Raw genomic sequence first — 21,049 nt, forward strand, 5'->3', positions numbered from 1 at the left:
AGTAGCTGCTGCTAGAAGAGTTATCACGGTTATTTTTCTCTACTGCTGCTTTGTTAATAAATGATAATCTGAACTTAATATTTTCTTTATAGGACTGGGGACAAATGTGTGTTGAATTTTAAGCCATGTGGCCTTTTTGGTAAGGAATTACACAAAGTTGAAGGCTACATTCAAGATAACAGGTAAAATTTCCATTTTAAATGTTGAATAGTATAGATTTTGTTCACTAGATAAAATGTCGATATTAAAATACATTGTTGGCTGGGCACAGTGGCTCACACCTGTAATCCCAGCACTTTGGGAGGCTGAGGTGGGCAGATCACGAGGTCAGGTTCAAAACCAGCCTGGCCAACATAGTGAAACCCCATCTCTATTAAAAATACAAAAAAATTAGCTGGGCATGGTGGTGGGCACCTGTAATTCCAGCTACTTGGGAGGCTGAGGCAGGAGAATTGCTTGAACCTGGGAGGTGGAGGTTGCAGTGAGCCGAGATCGCACCACCACACTCCAGCCCGGGTGACAGCGAGACTCCATCTAAAAAAAAAACAAAAAACAAAAAAATAAAACAACAACAAAAAAAAAAACATTGCCATAACCTAGGAAACAAGCATTCTAATAAGTCAAAAAATCTTTCTTCTACAGGGAAGTTTATTTCATTAAAGAACCTGATTTGGTTGAGCACAGTGGCTCACGCCTGTATTCCCAGCACTTTGGGAGGCTGAGTGGGGAGGATTGCTTGCAGCCAGTTTGAGGCCAGCCTGGATGACATAGTGAGACCCTGTCTCTACAAAAAAACTTTTTTTTAATTAGGCAGGCATGGTGGCACATGTCTGTGGACCCAGTTACTCTGGAGGCTGAGGTGGGAGGAACCCTTGAGCCCAGGAGTTTGAGGCTACAATGAACCATGATTATACCACTGTACTCCAGCCTAAGTGACAGAGTGAGACTCTGTGAGTCATACACACCTTTATAGTAATATTCAATTGCAGCAAAACAGTCTACGGCCATGCCACCCTGAACACACCTGATCTCATTTGCTCTTGGAAACTAAGCAGGGTCAGGCCTGGTTAGTACTTGGATGGGAGACCACCTGGGAATACCAGGTGCTGTTGGCTTTAAAAAAACAAACCCTGGTTTGTTAACTAAACATCAGTTTTTCTTGACAGCAAAAAGAAGCTCTGTGCCCTCTATGGGAAGTGGACTGAATGTTTATACAGTGTTGACCTTGCCACGTTTGATGCTTACAAAAAAAGGATAAGAAAAATACAGAAGAGAAGAAGAACAGCAAACAGGTGAACATCCTGTAAGGTGGTATCGAAGGAGTAACTGGATTCTTCAGTGTGTACTAATCCTTTTGGAGTTGGCCTGTTCTAGGGTCACAGTCTGACTTTCTTCTTCCTTGTTGCTAATGCATGTCACTTTTCTCTTTTTAATGATCAGACATTTGCTTTAACAAGTACTCGGTATAGCCTTGTATAGGATATGGACACCTATCAGTTTTTTAACTGTGGGGCAATTATACGTGGAGCTTTGCTTTAATTCACATAGCTGTGGAATGTTGGAGTTCATCTTAATGAAACAAATTTTCTTTTCCTCCTGTTTATGTGCATTGAAAGTTGAAACTGTTGAAGATTTAAAATTTCCTCCAAAATTCTCTCTGACATTTTCATGCTTATCATCAGTTTTGTTGCCTTGTTCTTTATCGCGAAATTACTGAAGTTAAGACTGTCGTAGTTAAAGGAGTGATCCCTGGGCTGCTTTCCTCTTACTAAACTTCCTTCTTTGTGGGACAGTTAAATCCCAGTAGGGGAGGAACGTACATGGCTTCTTGTCACGTGGTCCCAAGCAGGCTCCAGTGGTTAGCAAACTCCTGCCCCTTCCCTCCTGGCATAAATGCTCGAGGACTGCACCTCTTTGGACAGGACATATTTGAGGACGGATTCCTTTCCAGTAACCAAGATAATGGTTCCGAGCGCAAACTCTGGGTTAGAATCTTAGCCCCACCGGTGATGAGCAGTACAAGCCGAGATTTCTCATCTCTCTGCCTCAGTGCCTTCATCTGTAACACGGGCACTATAATAGCACCTACCTGTTAAATGAGTTAACAAACATAATGGGCTCAGAATAGTATCTGCTCATAGTAAAGACTGATAAAGTCATTTCTGCCAAAAGTGCTTCCTCAGACTGGCATCTTGAGCATCATCTGCGAGCTTATTGGAAATGCAGGCGGCCCAGCTTCACCTCAGACCTACTGAAGACCAGTCTCTGGGGCTCTTTAGCGTTTCTTATGCATGTGAAAGTTCAGGAAGCCCTAAGATCCCTCAAAAGCAGAAGGTGTATTCATGAGTGACTTTCTTTTTAGATGGAGTTAGCCTTGCTCCCAAAGTGAAAAGAGGTTTATTAAACGGCGGGAGCATTCTGCTTTCCTGTGGGTGGGGCTGTTTCTTTCTTTCTTTGTTTCCCTTCAGCTGTGTGTGCACAGTTCTGCTTCCCTCTTTATATCCCTTGTTCCTGCCCACGGGAACTGTGCACCAACTGTGCTCTTCAGCCAGCAGGAAACTGATGGGGCTGAGAAGGGCATGTCCAGGATTCTGGGACCCCCGGCACAAACTCCTTGGTGGCAACTCCTGCTAATAGGAGGCACCTTGACAAAGACGATCTCCCCAACACGCTTGCATTCCAACCTATTCACAGAGTGGGGATGGCCGAGAATGTTGGTGAAATTCCAGAAACATTCCTTATATTCCCTAAATTCCCAGTCAGTCTGTGAAAAAAGTATTTTTTTCCCCCTTGGAGAGAGCAGGTATTCTCACACATCCACTGCTTTTCTGGTCTCTCTCATTCCTGTGTTCCTGTCATCTGCCTACCATGGATTTCTGACGTTCCTGAACACAGACACTGAGGGAAGTTTGTGTCATTAGCGTTGTCACCTCTGTGCTATTTTGTAAACTGTATATTCACTGAATGTGTCTCAGCCAGTAGTTCTAGATTTGTTCACTGTGTGATGCTGGGACTATGACTTACCCTTCCAAAGCCTTCATTCCATATGTCTAAAAAGCAGTCGTGAGCTCTCCTCGAGGGGTTGTTGCATAAAGACCACATACATAGAGCACTAGCATAGCTGGGGCCGCGGGGAGGGGGGCCTGAGGAAACGCTGGCTCCCTGTGTTTCATCTAATGAAAAATTCTCTTTTCATCTGATGCATTTGGGATCCCTCCTGGTTTTGCCATTGATATATTTAGTTGACTTCCCCAAGAATGTAACCTTTTGTTGTTCTCAGATTGTTCCTCTCTAGTGTGTGAGCTCCATGAAAGTCAGGTAGTGATGGTGCTTCTCTAGCACCCCAGTGGCTGGGCCTCCAGAAGTTCCTTAGTTGATACTCAAATGGTGCTTTGGGAGGCTGAGGCAGGAGGATTGCTTGAAGCCAGGAGTTCAAGACCAGCCTGGGCAGCATAATGAGACCCCTCATCTCTATAAAAATATTTTTTAAAAAATTAGCCATGTGTGGTGGCACATACCCATAGTCCCAGCTACTTGGGAGACTGAGGCAGGAAGATCGCTTGAACCCAGGAGTTTGAGGTTACAGTGAGCTGTGATTGCACCACTGTACTTCAGCCTGGGCAACAGAGCAGGACCCTATCTCAAAAATATTAAAAATAAATACTCAAATGAATTATTTTGTCTTTAAAATGGAAACAGCCTTAAAAACATAAAACCCTATAGGAAAGAGTGATGATGATAATGACTTAAATGCGGATAAGACTAAGTGGCACAACACACGAAGCTTGTGAGACTCTTAGCACCCACTCGGGCATTCAGCAGGTATCCGTTGGCTTCCCACACTGTGTTCAAAGTAAGGATATAAGAATTAGAAAGTCACAGTGTCATATGCCCTCATGTAGTTTACATTCTAGTGGTGTGCAATAAACGATGGTTTACAATTTGTAAGTGTATATATATTTTCCTAAGGGCAGGGATATGTTCTAAGAAAACATTAGGTGATTTCATCATTGTGCGAACCTCATACAGTGTACTTCACACAAACTTAGATTGTGTATGTATTTTTATTTATATCTCTTTTTTCATGTGGAAAGCCAAAAGTCCCAACACCATTACTGGGTATCAGTCATTTCCCTTACTTGGTTTGCAATGCCAATATCAAATGCCTTATAGCAGATTTCTATACATGCTCCGCTATAACCTTAGGGGACTACCATCATATTTACAGTCTGTTGTTGACTGAAAATGTCATTATGTGGTGCTTGACTGTATCTTAAAACTTTCTACTTAAATTTTGTTCATTGGTTGGTTTTTCTAGATGAGCACCTCTGAGGACTCGGGTGAAATGCCAATGCCAGATTCTGAAAGTGTATTCATTATCCCTGGAAGTGTTCTTCTACGGTGAATAGCCCCATGGCCTCCAAATTCTACCCAGGTGAGACTGGGCTTGCTGGCTGCAGTCTCACTGTCTGTGTTCAGCATTGTGGTGCTCTTTCCTGGCACATGCAGGGTCAGCCCAGGCAGCATGGAGACAGGCAGGTTGGCATCCTGAGCCCCCACTGGCTCCCGGGTGCTCCCTTCTTGCCTGAGCTCAGCGCATCGTAAGTGCATCATGCTGTCCATCCCTCTGGCATCTGGCTGGGAGGATGTGTTGAGTTAGGACTTCACTGGGGCTTCTTTAATAGCTACTTAGTGGTAAAACTGGTCCTTATTAAATATAAGCTCGTGCAGCCTAGTCAGTACCAGCCCTCCAGACCCAGCAAGGAATGATTTTAATGAAGATAAAAGAATGTTGATTTTTGCTTAGAGTTCTATTTAAAGTTGATCATGATAGAGGATGTTTATTCTGCAAAGCCTGCTTTGAGATTTTTTGAGACAGATACTCACAGATGGTGCAGATTTTGGGGAAAACATTTAGATATGTGTGATCCGAGAATGACTGACCATTGTTACCACGAAAGGGGGGGGTCATTGTCAAGTCAACCCTCTTCTACTTTCAGAAAGTTTCATTCTGCATTATGCCTTGGCATATTTTAATTTCATCCTTTTGCTTCTTTTCAGATGTATAATTTTACTAGTTCTGCAATGGTTTTGAATGAAGTAGACAAAGACATGGAGAGTGTGATTCCCAAGACAGACTGCAGGTTACGGCCTGACATCAGAGCCATGGAAAATGGAGAGATAGGTAACTAGCATCCGCCAAAGCCACAAGTGAAGACTCATTTCTCGGGCGATGATGCTTTGTTTTATTCCTGGTGATTGTTAGCATCACTGGGGTACTAGCGTTTTTAGTCTCTCTTTCAGTTAACATTCAATTTAAATTCAAACTTCTATTTTAAATTTGGAAATCTGAGCACACCTTATTAGCTCATATTATTGTGGTAGTACTCCCCTGAAAATTTAATATACTGGAGATGGCCAGAGGCATATTCCAACTAATTAAGTCACTGTCTACTTCAGAATTTACATAGCACCTTGTCAGCCCCAAAGGAGAGTGTGGCCTCTCCTTGGTTAATTATAACTTAAATGTTTTTGTGTGTTGGTATAAATAGGTGTATATACTTATGTAGTATGTGGGATATTTTGATACAGGCATACAATATGTAATAATCACATCAGGGTAACTGGGGTATCAATTACAACATTTTTTTCTTTTTTTATACAGAGTCTTGCTCTGTCTCCCAGGCTGGAGTGCAGTGGTGCAATCTTGGCTCACTGCAACCTCCACCTCCTGGGTTCCAGCTATTCTTGTGCTTCAGCCTCCTGAGTAACTGGGACTACAGGCACGTGCCATCACACACAGCTAATTTTTGTATTTTTAGTGGTAATGGGGTTTCGACCTGTTGGCCAGGCTAGTCTTGGACCTTCTGACCTCAGGTGATCCACCTGCCTCAGACTTCCAAAGTGCTGGGATTACAGGTGTGAGCCACTGTACCCAGCCCATTTTTATCTTATAGTGTTAAATTTTTTCCAACTCAGTGGTTCTCAAAAGGGGGGCATTTTTCCCCCCAAAGAGACATGCAGCAAAGTCTGAAGACTTCGGTTGTCACTTCTTAGGAGGGACTACTGGCGTCTGCAGGCCAGGGATGCTGCTAAACATCCTCTCCCACACTAGGCAGCCTCTTATGATAGAGCCATCACATGGCCTCTTATGATAGAGCCATCACATCTAACATGTCATAGTGCCACATTGGAGAAAAAGTGAGACACAGCAACAGTATTTTGGAAGACAGTTTAAATTTCTTAAGAATGGCATCTGAAGGAGCTCTGTGAGGTCTCACTAAGAATTTAGAATAATTTCACATTTATTTAGTTTTTACACCCAATTTTTCACTGAAGAATTTTAACACAGTTGTTTTGGCCTTAAGAATAAACAGGTTGTTCTTGGCAAGGTTGTTAAGAGCATAGGCTGTCAAAGAGATGCTGCATCTGTGATACTAGCTCTGCCTCTTACTAGCCCAGGTATCTGTTACAATTTTTGTTTGATATTTGACTCTGGTATTTGTGTTCTAATAAAAGGGAGATACGTGTAGATGGTTCTTTTGTGAAGTTCTTGTGCTTAATACTGTGCCTGGCATCCTCCATGTAGAGCGTTAATGGTTTGTATTGAAAAAAAAAAAAAAAACAAATATCTCCATACTGTTTTCCATAATGGCTGTACTAATTTATATTTTCACTACCAGTGTATGAGCTTGCTTTTTTCTGCATCCTCACCAGCATGTTTTTCTTTTTAATAATTGCCATCTTAACTGGTGTAAGATGATAATCTTGTGGGTTTTATTCACGTTTCCCTCGTAATTGGTGACGTCGAGCATTTTCTTGTATCCTGTTGGCTATTTGTATGTCTTCAGAAATGTCTATTCATGTCTTTTGGATTATGTGTAGCATGGTATATTAGAAAAATCATGGTCTTTAACCTTAAACCTAAATTTGCCATCAGTTACTAGGTTGGGCAAGTTATTTAACTGCTTAGACATTCAGCTTCTCATCTGTAAAATGGAGGTTTAAGAGTTTGAGGCCAGGTGCAGTGGCTCACACCTGTAATCCCAGCACTTTGGGAGGCCGAGGTGGGCGGATCACGAGGTCAGGAGTTCGAGACCAGCCTGACCAACATGGAGAAACCCTGTCTACTAAAAATACAAAATTAGCTGGGTGTGGTGGAGCATGCCTGTATTCCCAGCTACTAGGGAGGCTGAGGCAGGAGAATCGCTTTCACCCAGGAGGCAGAGGTTGCAGTGAGCTGAGATCGCACCATTGCACTCCAGCCTGGGCAACAAGAGCAAAACTGCTTCTCAAAGAAAAAAAAAAAGAGTCTGAAGGGCATTTACACTGAACCAGGTGCCTTACATACTGCTGTGGGTATGCTATAAATGTTAATTTCGTTATCCTAATTTATTCCCAACTACTTAAAAAAATGCCTTGTGGAAAATAAGACCTAGGCTAGAGGGTAAACCGGTTAGACAAATACATTGTCTCGAACCAACCTATTAGAAGACCCTGCTTCTGTCAAGTAGCGTGCTAGATCCTGGTGGGAAATCCATATGCCTTTTGCATGGTATCATTACCCCTTTTGGAATATTATTCCACAGACCTGTTCCCTACCTAAGCAAAAAAACAGCATCACTTCAGCATCTCTTTAGAAATCCCTCACTCACAGAATGAGTTGCTGTAGTAGAAAAATACTGCAAGCTAGTGAAGAAACAGCCTGTGATTTTCCACAGTTTCCCCTGTAAGTCTTGTCCTTTTTCCTTTAACAGGTGGTTCCGTCAAGGTCCTAATCCCTACAATGGAGCACAGGACTGGATTTACTCTGGCAGCTACTGAGACAGAAATTACTTCAATCTGCCTGACATTTATTAAAATGCATACAAGTCAGGGTGTTTGGCTAATCTACAAATAAGTCTTAAACCTATGTTTTTAAATTTTTTCCCTTGGTTTCTACTTATCTTTTTAAAAAAATGAAAAACACTGATGAGATAACTGCATTTCACCCAGCAAAAGCAGGGTATAAGGCGATATTGGCGATGAAAGTCAGGAAAAATGCATAGTTTTGCTATAAAATGTACTTATTTGGAATACTATTTTATATAGAGGGAAGAGAAAACTGCTTGGGAATATGCTTTTTATGGTTGCTGTTGCCATATTTACTGAAGGTTTATACCTAAATGTAACTTTAGCTTTATGGAACTATATAGTAATCCCAAATCAAGTTATTTTGAATATTTTTATGCTGTCATGCTTGAATGTTTTAGATGTAACCTTTGACATATTTAGAACTCTCCTCCTATACAATGTATATTGCTCAAATGTAGAGGTTATGTCATTTTATAAAGACTCCACTGATAAGATGGCTTTTATTCATACTAATCCTCCCAATTTTACCCCTTCCATCTTCCAAGAAGAAAAAAAAATGCCTGAATATTCAGAATAGATATTTCTGATTTGAAAATTCTAAAGAATTAAACTGGAAAAGTATTTCATTTACTTAGTGCTCTGACCTTTTACAGTTTTCTGCAGTCAATATCATTAAAATGTTTAAGTTTACATTTGAAGTGAAAATATGTATAAAATCTAGCAATTCACAAAAATGTCCTAGAAATATAGATTTTAATCACCATTACATAATCACAAACCTTGTTAAATGCTTCCACTTCCAGTGGCAAATGCCACTAGAGAAATTAAATTGCACTCATAAGTATCAAACTACATAAAAGGAGGTCTTGTGCATTTCAAGTTTGCAAGGTACCTGTGTATTTAAAATATGTGTGGAGACCTACTGTACAGTAGTTTTGCCCCTTTAATTGGGGCACATTAATCTTAAATCTTATAGTATTTATCCACCCAAACCCCAGACTGAGATACTGCTCCCAGGGGCCTTAGGTAGCTGCCAGCCCATGATTTTAATTGCTATCTTGAAGTTAACAAGTATTATAATGAAATAATCTACCTGATGCTAAATAAAGCCTTTAGAGTGTTCCCCAAAAGTGTGGTTTCTTTTAAAATTTCAAATATACTAATGTTGCCACTTACTACTATCCTAAATTGTTAAAAGCGTCCTATGAAAGAAGTCCTTGTGGTACCATAGCTCCCAGGGCCAAGGAGATAACCGGTTACCTGGCATGCATAGTGGTAAGCAGGCATTTAGCATTCAGTTAATCTCTGGATAGATACAGCATAGAGAGGTGCTACCGTATTCATTCGGTGTGAATCTCCAGTGCAGAATCAAGTGGAACCACCTGGTTAGAAAATGTGTTACTAGATCTGTTAGAGTGGGAATGGTTTAAAAGTATATACATAGGAGTTGGAAAATGCTATTGCTTTATAAGTCTGAAAAGACAGGCCTTTTGTGTTTGGTTGGTTGGTTGCAGTCTCCTAAATTACAAAAAAAAGCAATACAAAATTGTATGATTGCATGAAGTTTATTGATACATTACACTGGTGGCAGACTCCTCCCTGAAATGTTGACCCAAACCGCGTCATTTCTGGATCTGTTAGGAATAATGCAAACATTGAATTGTTTAAAGTTAAACATGAAACTGAACATGTGAAATGAGTAGAAGATCAGAAATGCAAGGTCTACCCTCCTGCTCTGTTACTAAGCTTAACTAGTTACCTATGGGCTTTTGCACTGAAATATCCCAGCAATTTCATGCTGAAAACAGTCATTTTGGCAATTCCACCAAAAGTCCATAAAGAGTTTGAAGAAGTACGTGTAGCCCTAAGATAATTTTGTCTTTCCTTAAATATAGTAACTGGTCCTTGAGCCTGCTTATGAATGAAATCTAGCTTTTGTCGATCTCTCAGATGTTCAACTTAAAATTCCCACTAATCATTGTAAGTAACTAATTGGTGTATAACACTTCTGCACTTTCAACTCATCTCCCCACTTCCTCTGTTGACCTCCCCCTTACTGCTAATCTGTTTTCCACATAGCAGCCTGAGGGATCTAATAAAAACAGGAATCTGATTCTATCAGTCATTCTTCTGCTTAAAACACTTGTGCTGTCTTCCCATTGAACTTTCAATCAAAATCTTTCTTCATTTCACACAATCTCCCCATTTCCCCTCAGCCAGTCTCATTGTGGCCTACTTTGCTGTCTCTGGAACCCCCATGTTCTTTTCTGCCCTAGGACACAGCCTGGGCACACCGTGCAAAGCTAGCTCCTTCTCATGCTTGGGTGTCAGTTTACATCTGAGCCTGAACACCCTATCTAATAGCGACAATTAAAGGTAGGCCTGTGTCAGTACCTTGTTTTCTTCATAATACTTTACATGTTGTAATACACTTTTTTGTCTGTCTCCCCAACTAAGATGTAGGTCCCATGTTTTTGCTCACTCTACTGTCCACACATAGGGGAGGAGGGCTAGCATCAGGCTTGGCATTAAGTATGAATGAAAAATTAAAAAATGATTTGTGAGTGATCAAACTGTCTCATCCACAGTTAATCTCAGCTGTTGTTTAGCTCTTTACTCTGCCTCTCACCTATCCATCTACTGCCTCTTACCACGTGGATTAAGGGCTCCGTTACATAATCAAGACTTTTCTCTCTTACCTTGCTCTTCAGTTGTTCCCAGCTCCTCCCTACTCCCTAAACATGCCAACTAAATTGTCCTGTTTTAAAAATCCATCCCCTTTTCACATCTACCACTGTGTTAGACAATGGACTAGGTATTCAAAGGCAACTGAGTTCATTAGTTTCACGTATCAGGCATCAAATCCTTGGCATGAGTCGTGGTACAGTGCACCTGCTTTGCATTTATTAGTAACTGGTGGTTAGGAACTTGAAGACAATAACCCCAGGAAATTAGAGTATACCCCAACTTATTATCTCAAATTGTTTTTAAATATCTAAATCTCCAGGTCAAGAAATCAAAATGCTTAAAACGCATGTGTGTTAAGGCCTAAATATTGTGGTAGGAAAGTGTACCTGCGAGTTTTCAGTTACTGCTTTGAGAACTTTGTGAGCAGTAGTCACGGTTACCTCCTCAGCAATACTGTAACTTCCAAAGGGAGCACATTTGTCACCAGATCCTGAACTTTTTTTAGCTATATCTTCTACTGGGAAAGCAACAGAAAGGAAAACAGGGCTTTTTGGCCTGGGGAATATCTTGTCCACTTGGAAGATTAGCATTCTGGGGACTTAGGGTATGTTTCTGGTATTTCTCATCTGCAGGAACAGCAATGGGCACTTGCATTGCAACATATCTCAAGACATCTGACTGTGAAACAACAGCATGTCCAGGAAGAGGTTTCCATCCCTGTGCTTCCCAAACATTTGAGCCTACTAAGATAAAAGGTGGGGCACTGGTCTTCTTGGTGTCGCCCATCACATAAGTTGGAAAAGTGACTTTTGGTGGATGCTGCTGAAACTCTGGAACGTTAGGATTAGATAAACAGAGGGTTGCTTGGGGAAAAGGCCCAGGTGCAGGTGGCGGTGATGGGTGACCTTGCTGATTCTTATCAGTTAGACAATAAAGGGTCCACGTGTTAGAATATGGTGGTGGTTGTCCTCGTTCACTTGCTGCCATTGCTATAAAAAAAATTTTTGCAGGAATTAAAGTTTTGGTCTCTGTATCAGGCACTATGCATAGTAATGTCTTTGTAAGTCTCCTTTACATATAAAACAGCTGAAGTGATATGTACCAGAGAGCATGCTATACAGAGGGCTGCATAATCGTGTTTGACAGTGTGAAAGAGATTCTCTACAGTTGAAAAACGAGAACAGTGGTGTGGTGGCAAGTGGCAGGGACACTACAGTTGTGGCTGAAGAAGCAATCTTATTCTAAGTTGTGGTTTCCAGCTACTTCAACTTTAGACGTGGCTTCTATAGGATCCTCACAGACAAAACTGGTCAACACAACCTTTAGCTTTACCCAAAAGTCAATTGAAGAGTGCGTTCAGCCATTAAAGGAAGCGTTAGTGCATCTGCATAGTGTTTTATTTCCTAAAGAAGTTAGCACTAGGTATCATCTTCACCACATAATCAAAATCTCTCTGGCCCTTCACAGGCACCATTATCTCCCATTAATTTGTTACCACACATAAAACATCACATAATCTAGGATTGAGAACCCCAGAGAGCACCCCTTTTAGGCAAGACTTGAAATCGTAGATCCTAGGTGGCAGTAAAAGGCTGGTTGGTCCCACAGGGATTCTTTGGGTTGAGAAAAAGAGGTTTAGTAGTGCCATCTATAATGCAAATGTGACCTGCCTCTTGAAGACAGTACTGTCTTGGGAGAACCAAGTCCCAGAAGATGGGCCCTCAGAGAAAAGTTTCCCAGTAGAGGAGTTTCACTTTGCCAAAATGTGCTGAGTTCACCGTTTGAACACTGGGCCATCTATCCCCGGTGCAGCCTTTCCTCTTCCCCTGAAAAGAAAATAACACTACGAGCCGGGCGCAGTGGCTAATGCCTGTAATCTCAGCACTTTGGGAGGCCGAGGCAAGTGGATCACCTGAGGTCGGGAGTTCGAGACCAGCCTGACCAACATGGAGAGACCCCATCTCTACTAAAAATACAAAATTAGCCGGGCATGGTGGCGCATGCTTGTAATCCCAGCTACTCAGAAGGCTGAGGCAGGAGAATCACTTGAACCTGGGAGGCGGAGGTTGTGGTGAGCCAAGATCATGCCACTGCACTCCAGCCTGTGCAACAAGAGCAAAACTCTGTCTCAACAAAAAAAAAAAAAAAAAAGAAAGAAAGAAAGAAAAAAGAAAATAACACTATGCACGTGTTTTTCCAAAGTTTCAGATACTTTCAAGTAATCTTTTTTTTTTAACCTTGTTGAAAAATATGTACAAGCCAGGTCTTCAGCTGTCTCACAGGGAGAGAGGTTTTGATAATCTGAATTTTTGGTTAATATCCTCTTAGTGTTGTGGACAACTCTGTTTTCCTTTAGAAATAGTTAAGCATTTGAAAACAGTGACTTGGTCTGGATGTGCTGCTTAAGCCACAAATATAGTGCCAGTCTCACATGCTCCACTCCCAGCGCTGCCCTCTGCCTTTCCAGCTGTGCAGAATCTCTGCCACACTGCCAGACAAAATGTGATCTTTTCTAAACACCTGCTCTGCTAACACTTTTTGAATCACTCTGGCTCAGTTAAGAGTCAGGATTGAGAGAGTTTTTGCAAAAGGAATGGGGGGTTGGCTCATGCATGTCCCTTCTGTCCCTAAAAAGAGAAGGGCCCTTGCAATTATTCATAAGGCAGGAAGGTGAGCAGACCAAATTCCATAATTAGATGCACATGAAGGTCACATCATGTCTGTGTCACAGGAAAACATGGTGATAGTTCAACAGCCAAGAAAGCAGCTTGATTTTGGCACTTGCCAGGGAGAGGGAACTGATCAAAGGAAGGCAGTTATGTAAACTGCGCCTATTGCTGTTCAAGTGCCGGGCTGTCCTTTCTGCTGCTGATACCTCCCGGCTCCCCTGACATTTCCCCTCTCCATCTAGCTATGAAGCTGCTCCTTCAGCTGCAGGAAGCTCCCAGGCAGAAAACAAATGCATGGCCCAGCACCCTAAACCTGGTTACAGAGCTCTCCTGACTCAGTGTGAAAGCAGTCAAGCACACCACCATTTTTTCACTTTTTAAAATGCCATAGCCTATGTAAATGCATTGCTGTAGTTTAATTTTAGATTCGCAAGAGGAAAATTTCAAACCAACACCCTCTAATTACAGTTTTGCAATCAGCATATTCAGATCACATGAATATATTTTGTACCTCACAACAGACTATACTGTTGTTGACTACATAATATGTCCAAAAGAGTGACACAAAAGTGCTGGATGACCAAACTTTGAGGCCAGGCTTTGGGGACATCACTTCAAAATCACTCCTCTCATAGTAGTAGAATCTCAAATACAACAAAGCCTTTAAATGGCTTTGGCATTTAAAAAAAATCTATTGAAAATAAAGACTGACCAATCTGCAGGGAGCCTACAGAGATGGCTACCTGAAATACAGATGTCACCTGAAATGCAATTTGTAATGGAAATACCTGATTTTCTTACCTGGCTTCACCAAACCTTATTCAGCTGTTGCTACTAGATGACTTTACAGATGTACCTGAGTGCACTGCTTCTGCAGCTTCCCCAGAGAGCACAGGTTTGCCTTCCATCTCCTGGGGTACAGAGTTTTCCCCAGACTCCTCCTGCCCAGTATTGTCAGAGACTATTGAAGTGATCTCCACTTCAAGGTGCAGAGATTTATCAGAGCCTATTTCGATAGCGCCCTCTGCATCCAGGAGTTGTGCAAGTACCTCAGGCTGACCGCTCAAAGATGTGTCAGAGAGCAGAGCTGTTGCTTCTGCCTCCGTATATACTGAGGAATATTTTGCTTTCTCCTCCAACTGTGCAAGTTTTACAGACTCTACAGATTTTTTAGACATGCCAGAGGTGGTCTTTTCTACTACAGATTTGGGACTAACTGGTTGGTGACTGCTCATTTTCTTTTGACCGCTCATTTTCTTTAAGACAAGCAACTTGATCAGTAAAAGGGATAACAATTTGTTCTGGCAGTTGCTGGATATAAACAACTCCTTCAGTCACAGGCACATCGTTATAGACATGATATATGAACATATGATGATATATGAACAGTTGACATAACCTCAATATCAGTCTGCAAAGTGACCTCAGGAGGTTGATCATAAGCAGGAGGTTCTTGTTCATTCTGCAAGGGGACTGAGGAAGCCATTGATGGTTCAGCCTCATTTTCTTTAGGTTGAGAACCCAAGTCTACATGGACAGATGTTTGGCTCACAACCTGCACTTCTAGCACCTTTCCAGAACACACAAGAGGAGCAGCCACCATGACATCTTCAGCAGCCTCTGAGCTTGGCACCTCCTTGATAACAACAGGCATACTGGTTGCCACATCCACCATTAAAACATCAGATTGATCAGAATGAATAGATGAAACTTTACCTAACATCTGAGCAGCAAGCTGAGCTGGGTCAGCTGGGATGTAGGCAAACTCTGGTGAGAAAGGTGTTGGAGGTGGTGATGAGGGTGGGGTAGTAGTCTTAGGGGTGGCTGGTTTGGGAGAAAGATCACCAACTGCTTCCGTTTGCTCAGTGCCTGGCTCAGCATAAACCGATAGAAACTGTGTGGTTTTGTCACTATATTCTGTTCTGGTTACATTGTCCTCGTCTGTGTCTGTAGATTTTTCCATCTGGGTAGGTACTTTAGATTCTACAGATGTTTTTCCTGGTTCTTTTAAACATTCTAATTTCTTCTGTGGTGTCGTTCCTCCTGACCATTTTTTTTTAAGACCAGAGTTTTTAAGGACAGCTTGGTGGGTGGGGGGAGCCAGTGGGCGGGGAGTGCTTATTGGTCAGGGATGAAATCACAGGGAGTCAGAGCTGTCTTCTTGTGCTGAGTCAGTTCCTGGGTCGAGGCCACAAGATCAGACCAGCCAATTTATCGATCCAGGTGGTGCCAGCTGATCCATCAAGTGCAGGGTCTGCAGAATATCTCAAGCACTGATCTTAGGAGCAGTGTAGGGAGGGTCAGAATCTTGTAGCCTCCAGCTGCATGGCTCCTAAACCATAATTTCTAATCCCGTGGCTAATGTTAGTCCTACAAAGGTAGTCCAGTCCTCAGACAGGAAGGAGATCTGCTTTGGGAAAGGGCCGTTATCGTCTTTGTTTTAAACTAAAACTATAAACTAAGTTTCCCCCCAAGTTAGTTCAGCTATGCCCAGGAATGAACAAGGACAGCTTGGAGGTTAGAAGCAAGATGGAGTCGGTTAAGTTAGATCTCTTTCACTGTCTCAGTCATCATTTTGCAAAGGCGGTTTCATTTCCTCCGTGTTCATCCTGTGCTCATTAGGAGGGAATCACTGTGTGCAGCCCACACTGAAAGAGCAGGATGTTATGACCCACCTCGTCGAGGGCATCGTATCTGCGTAAATTATATGGAGTTTTCAGCACAGGAGATTTGTCTCTCCTCTCCCATTTATTTATGTATTCTGTCATTTATTTCAACATGGACTCATGGATATTTTATGCTTTGGATGATTATTCAATACTACTTTATAGTTCTAATTGTTCTAGCTTGGCCATTGAGAGCTTTCAGTTGATTCCTGTGTCCCACTGACTCTACTATTGTGGGTTTCTTTGAGCACTTCCTTACTTTCTAGCACTATCAGAAGCTCCAGTGTTCATTCCCTGCCCCAGGCCTAGAATTCAGCCACTTCTCCAAGGAGCCCCGTTCAGTGTGTTGGAGAATGGCATTAGAAACTAAGCTCGAGGCCCTAGAGGTGACCGTTCTCTTTTAAAACACTGCTGCTGCTCCATCCACTCTGCTCTCTTTTTAGGACTTAGGTTACATGTATGTTTGGTCTTTTCTCAGTATTCCACGTCTCTTATGCTTTTTTCTGATTTTTCTCTCTGTGCTTCAGTTTATATATTTTTCTTTTTTGAGACGCAGTCTCGCTCTGTCACCCAGGCTGGAGTGCAGTGGCACGATCTTGACTCATCGCAACCTCCACCTCCCGGGTTTAAGCGATTCTCGTGCTTCAGCCTCCCAAGTAGCTGAGACTACAGGCGTGCTACACCACGCCCAGCTAATTTTTGTACTTTTAGTAGAGATGGGGTTTCACCATGTTGGCCAGGCTCGGCCTCCCAAAATGTTGGGATTACAGGCGTGAGCCACTGTGCCCGGCCAATTCGTATATTTTTCTATTGACCTTTTAGGTCAATAATCCTCTTTTCTGTTGCATCTGATCTGCAGTTAAACCCATAGACTGAGTTCTTAATTTCGGTTATTGTATTTTTCAGTTTGAGAATTTACATTTAGTTTTTATAGATTTCAGTTATCTAGTAAAAGCCTTTATCCTTCAATCTTTTTAAACCCTCCCCACTCTCTTTTTATATTTTAGTCATACTAGTTATTTTATTTTATTCTATTTTTGAGACAGAGTCTCACTCTGTCACCCAGGCTAGAGTGCAGTGGTGCCATCTAGGCTCACTGCAACCTCTACCTTCCGGGTTCAAGCAATTCTCCTGCCTCAGCCTCCTGAGTAATTGGGATTACTGGTGCCCACCACCACACCCGGCTAATTTTTGTATTTTTAGTAGTGACAGGATTTCACCACGTTGAGCAGGCTCATCTAGAACCCCTGATCTTAAGTGATCCGCCCCCCTCAGCCTCCCAGAGTGTTGGGATTACAGGCATGAGCCACTGCGCCCAGCCACAGTAGTTAATGCTGTTATATGCTTACTCTGGTATCTGGGTCATGTGTGAGTTTGTTTCCACTGTATTTTTCTTGATAATCATGTATATGGCTTTGTCTCTTGGCATGCCTAGTTTGAATCTTAGATATTGTTTAAAAGAATTGTAGACCTCCAGACGATATTATTTTCTTCCAGAAAGGACTTAACTCTCTCTTCTGCTGTGCAGGAAGAGTATTGGCTGCTTACCTTCAGGTACTGAGCTGAATTGAGGATGGGTTACAGTTTTATCTTTTTAAAAAATTTTCTTTTCTTGTGCCAACTCATCTGAGAGTTGCAGTTTTAAAAAGGCCCTATCTTAAATTCATCCTTTTTTTTTTCTTTTTTGAGACAGAGTCTCGACTCTGTTGCCCAGGCTAGAGTGCAGTGATGCGATCTCAGCTCACTGCAACCTCTGGCTCCTGGGCTCAAGTGATCCTCCTGCTTCAGCCTCCCAAGTAGCTGGGACTGTAGGCATGAGCCACCACGCCCAACTAATTTTTGTATGTTTTTGTTGAGATGGGGTTTCACCATGTTGCCCAGGCTGGTCTTGAAGTCCTTGGCTCAAGTGATTCTCCTGCCTCAGCCTCCCCAAGTGCTGGGATTATAGGTGTGAGCCACTGCACCCAGCCTCACCCTTGTTTCTATTTTTTTTTTTTTTTTGGAGACAGAGTTTCGTTCTTGTTGCCCAGGCTGGAGTGCAATGGTATGATCTTGGCTCACTGCAACATCAGCCTCCCGGGTTCAAGTGATTCTCCTGCCTCAGCCTCCCAAGTAACTGGGATTACAGACGCACGCCACCACGCCCTGCTAATTTCTGTATTTCAGTAGAGATGGGGTTTCACCATGTTGGCCAGGCTGGTCTCGAACTCCTGACCTCAGGTGATCCACTCGCTTCGGCCTTCCACCTGTAATCCCAGCACTTTGGAAGGCCAAATCAGGAGGATCACTTGAGCCTTGAAACTTGAGGAGTTTGAGACCAACCGGGGCAACATAGGGAGACCCTGCCTTTACAAAAAATGAAAAATTAGCCAGGTGTGGTGGTCCACTCCTGTGGTCCAAGCTACTCACAAGACTGAGATGGGAGGATCGCTTGAGCCCAGGAGGTTGAGGCTGCAATGAGCTGTGACTGCACCACTGCACTCCAGCCTGAGCAAGAGAATGAGACCCAGTCTAAAATAAATACCCAAAAAGTGTCTGTTCACATCTTTTGCCCACTTTTCAATGGTGTTGTTTTTGCTTGTTGAAATTGTTTAAATTTCTTATAAATTCTGGATGCTACACCTTTGTTGGATGCATTAGTGGATGAGGAGTTGCTCCTTATGGATGAGCAAAGAAAGTGATTTCTTAAGATGGAACCTACTCCTGATGAATACACTGTTGTAGGGGCCAAGAAGAGAGTTTTCCTTGGCTCTGTGATGGTTCACTGAAAAAATCACCTCTCAAAAGGCAGATTAATTGGAGAAAAGACATACCCATTTATTTTAATTGTATACAAGAAAACTTTTAGAATGAAGACCTAAAGATACAGGGAAAAATATTTGTTTTCTTTTTTCTTTTTTTGAGACAGGGTCTCACTCTTATCACCCAGGCTGGAATGCAATGGCATGATCTCGGCTCACTGCAACCTCTACCTCCTGGGTTCAAGTGATTCTCCTGCCTTAGCCTCCTGAGTAGCTGGGATTGTAGGCGTCTGCCACCATGCCTGGCTAATTTTTGTATTTTTAGTAGAGATAGGATTTCACCATGTTGGCCAGGCTGGTCTCCAACTCCTGACCTCAGATGAACCACCCGCCTTGGCCTCCCAAAGTGCTGAGATTACAGGTGTGAGCCAGCGTGCCTGGCGTCTGTTTTCATGCTTATGTTCAACAAACTATGCACAGCCATGTAGAAACATGATTGGACAAAAAGTGTGTGATCTAATGGTAAGAGACTTAGTGGGGAAACCCAGCGAGACCTATCTGTCTAGACTCTTCTAGGCCTTTCTGAGAGTGAATTTCTTAGGAGGCAGGACACTTTCTGGAATGGGAATCTTATGACCTACAGTCAAAATACATAGATCAGATAATTTCTTTAAGGCCAGTTTTTACACAGATAGGGCAGAGGGGAAGTTAAGTAATCTTTTTTTGGTTTTATGTCTGGCTTGGGGGAAAAAGGGGTTCTGGTTTCTATGACCTGCTTTGGGAAAGAGGGATTCTAGTTTCTGTGTTGTCTCTGGGGAGAATGGGAGAAAAAGAGAGGCAAGAGAGCAGAGAAAAACCTTTTGCTTCTGAGGCCCTCATCTTGGAGTATTGTTTTCTGAGTCCCAACATTGTAAACTTTGTTGAAATGACAACAGAGGATTTATTAATAGCACAGTATCATAAATAAACTCAACATAAACTTAGTTGATAAAGCAGTGGCAGGGTTTGAGAGGATGGGCTCCAATTTTGAAAGAAGTTCGATTGTGGGTAAAACACTATCAAACAGCACCATATGCAGTAATTTTTTATGAAAGGAAGAGTCCATCAAGGCAGCAAACTTCATTGTGGTCTTATTTTCATAAATTGCCACAGCCAGCCCAGCCTTCAGCAACCACCACCCTGCTCAGTCAGCAGCCATCAACATGGAAGCCAGACTCTCCACCAGCAAAGAGATTATGACTTGATTAAGGCTCGGATGATCATTAGCACCTTTTAGCAACAAAGTTTTTGTTTGTTTGTTTGTTTGTTTAGATGGAGTCTCACTCTGTCGCCCAGGCTGGAGTGCAGTGGCACAATCTTGGCTCACTGCAGCCTCCACCTCCCAGGTTCCAGCAATTCTCCTGCCTCAGCTTCCCGAGTAGCTGAGATTACAGATGCACGTCACCATGCCCAGATAATTTTTTTATTTTTAGTAGAGATGGAGTTTTACCATGTTGGCCAGTCTGGCCTCGAACTCCTGACCTCAAGTGATCCACCCGCCTCAGCCTCCCAAAGTGCTGGGATTACAGGCGTGAACCACCATACTGGGCCAACAAAATATTTTTTAATTAAGGCATGTGCCTTGGTTTTTTAAATATACATATATATATTCTAAAATTATATTGCACACGTAATAGACTATAATACAGGATAAACAAATTTTGTCTGCACTGGGAAACCAAAAAATTTGCATGGCTTGTTTTATTGAGGTGGCCCGGAACGGAACCTGTGATATCTCTGAGGTATGCCTATACGAGCCTGGGAATCCTGAATATAATAAATTCTCTTCCAACATAATATAATCTATAATTATACATAATATAATAATTATAATAGTAGGATAGACTAATTCTGTTCCAATTAATTTATAAATTGAATTCAATCCCAAGATGGTTTCTCAACGAACTTTCGAAGCTTATTAAAAATGTTATATGTGCTTTGGAAGGCCAAGGCCAGACGACTGTTGGAACTCAAAGTTCAAGACTAGCCTGGGCAACATAGCAAGACCTGTCACTATTCGATTAAATAACAACAAAAAAAGAGTCTGGGCACAGTGGCTCGTACCTGTAATCCCAGCACTTTGGAGGCCGAGGTGGGTAGATCTCTTGAGCCCAGGAGTTTGAGACCAGCCTGGGCAACATGGCAAAAACCCATCTCTACTAAAAATACAAAAATTAGCCCGGCATGGTGGCATGTACCTGTAGTCCCAGCTACTTGGGAGGCTGAGGTGCAAGGATCACTTAATCCCAGGAGTTGGAGACCAGCCTGGGCAACATAGCAAGATCCCCTCTCTACAAAAGAGTAAAAAAAATTATCTGGGCATGGTGGTGTGCGACTGTGGTCCCAGCTACTTGGGAGGCTGAGATGGGAGGATCACTTGAGCTTGGGTGGC

At 42.4% G+C, this 21,049-nt stretch overlaps 1 protein-coding gene, 1 long non-coding RNA gene and 3 pseudogenes across 2 annotated transcripts in view; 3 read left to right on the forward strand and 2 right to left on the reverse strand.

Annotated features, from left to right (window-relative positions):
• BRMS1L (BRMS1 like transcriptional repressor) overlaps positions 1-21,049 on the forward strand; it is a 163,198-nt gene that overhangs the window by 37,568 nt on the left and 104,581 nt on the right. The window lies entirely within an intron of this gene.
• On the forward strand, positions 77-5,489 carry LOC116456263 (uncharacterized). Its single transcript, XR_004244587.2, has 4 exons — positions 77-182; positions 1,167-1,292; positions 4,319-4,435; positions 5,062-5,489. It is a non-coding gene; the product is annotated as an uncharacterized LOC116456263 (long non-coding RNA).
• On the forward strand, positions 997-1,115 carry LOC116456372 (5S ribosomal RNA; annotated as a pseudogene).
• LOC116456259 (uncharacterized) lies at positions 8,733-12,678 on the reverse strand (annotated as a pseudogene).
• On the reverse strand, positions 11,405-15,334 carry LOC116456258 (calcium-binding tyrosine phosphorylation-regulated protein-like; annotated as a pseudogene).

Source organism: Hylobates moloch, unplaced genomic scaffold (genome assembly GCF_009828535.3).
Source record: "Hylobates moloch isolate HMO894 unplaced genomic scaffold, HMol_V3 SCAFFOLD_16, whole genome shotgun sequence".
In the NCBI taxonomy this organism is placed as follows: domain Eukaryota; kingdom Metazoa; phylum Chordata; class Mammalia; order Primates; family Hylobatidae; genus Hylobates; species Hylobates moloch.